This window comes from Gavialis gangeticus, unplaced genomic scaffold, assembly GCF_001723915.1.
Source record: "Gavialis gangeticus isolate Ggan-Ray unplaced genomic scaffold, GavGan_comp1, whole genome shotgun sequence".
Taxonomy (NCBI): Eukaryota; Metazoa; Chordata; order Crocodylia; family Gavialidae; genus Gavialis; species Gavialis gangeticus.
The window spans coordinates 164,054,907-164,056,718 of record NW_017729024.1 but is presented as its reverse complement, the minus strand read 5'-3'; positions in this window follow the sequence as shown (position 1 = coordinate 164,056,718).

The window sequence follows — 1,812 nt, the reverse complement described above, 5'->3', positions numbered from 1 at the left end:
CCCCCCCCCCCCCCCCCCAAGGGCGCAGGGGGGCTCCCCTATGCACGGGGCGGGGCGGGGCGGGGCGGGACGGGGGTGCCCGGTCAGACTGTCATCAAGGCCGCCCCCGCCCCGGGGAAAGCCGCGGCTGTCGCAGGTCGCGGATCGGCTCCGGGCAGACGCTGCCCCCCCCGCGGGGGAAGGCAAACCCGCTCCCCCGTGAGAAGTAGTGACAGACTCGTGGCAAGGGAGCTCAGGTCCCATCGGTCCAAGCGGGACCAGCCACAGCTTCAGGCTGCTCTTCCCAAGCGCCTGGCCTTGCGCTGCCTTCACCCTGGCGTGCAGCACAGAAGCAGTGCCCAGCACAGCAGCCCGCAAGGACGGCCCTGGGGCTCACACCCCTGCCCTCCTGGGTCCGAGGTTTGGTGGTGCAGCTAGCAGGAGGGGAGGCCTTTGCCTCTGCGACACCTGAGCAGATGCTGTCGGCGGTAGCACAGACGCCTCCCCATTGCAGCCGTTTGGGGGTGACTGGGACGGTTGGTTTGCTGGCAACAGGGTGTTTCTCTGCAGCATCTGTCATTTGGATGGTGCCCGCGTGAGGCTGGCTCAGCTGGTGTGGTTGCTGCACATGTCCGGTCCACCAGCTCCCGTGGCTTGTGACCCTGAGATTCCTCAGAGCTCCCCGTGGCTTTGCATGGGCAGCGACGGGGAGCTGCACTGCAAGCGGCTTTGCGTGCCAGCTCCCCCTGCCCAGAGATCAGAGGACAGCCTTGCCCAGCTCCTGCCCCCGCACCCAGTCCTTGGGGCCTGCTGCACAGCAGCTGAGCGCTAAGCCACCTTGCTGCGGCTGTATCAGAGGCTCGAGAGATCATCTCATCCAAGCCGTGCCTGAGGCAGGATGAGCCCTGTCCAAACCAGCCCAGACCAACCTCTGAGCAAAATGACCCCATTGCCCCTGACAGCACCAAGCTTCACACCCTATCCTGCCCCTGGGAAAGGGGGGGGGGGGCTGCAGCCACCAACATCCTGCTGCTGCAAAGAAAGTTAATAGACACCCCAGAGACCCCAAGCCAGAGCTGTGTCCCCACTGCAGAAAAAGGCAAAACCCCCAGTCTCGATCAGTCTGACCAGAGCTGGAAATCCTTTCCTGCCACCAGTGCAGCATCAGTCTGAGCCTGAGCAGAGGCAAGGCCGTCTCGCCAGGACCCTGCAGAGCTGGTCCCAGCAGGAGCACTGGCTAAGCCCAGTCCCCATCCCCAGCCTGGCTGCAGCCAGCACCTGGCGCCTCTAAAATCCTGACACATGAAGCAGCACGGAGGGGGGGCAGTTTCCTCCCGCTGCCACGTGGCAAAGCACAGCCCAGAAGCCTGGGAAATCCCCGCAGTCCAGCGCCTAGATCATCCCGCCCCAGTGTCTGTCCATCCTCTCCTTGGCCCCTTCTAGTGCTGGAGAGTCTACAGCTTCCACAGCCGCTGAACTCCACGTCAGAAATCTACTGGTTCCCATCTTCAAAAAGGGGAGGAAAGAGGACCCGGGGAACTACAGGCCAGTCGGTCTTACCTCGATCCTGGGCAAGCTGTTCGAGAAAATTATTCTGGCACACATCCAGGAGGGGCCAGCAGGGAACGGCATGCTCAGGGGCAACGAGCACAGGTTCATCAGCGGCAGGTCCTGTCAGACCAACCTGGTGGCCTTTTACGACCAGGTCACTAAATCATTGGATGCAGGGGTGGCAGTGGATATAGTTTTCCTGGACTTCAGGAAGGCTTTTGACACTGTCTCTCACCCCATTCTCATTAGGAAGCTGGGGGACTGTGGCGTAGACACCCATAC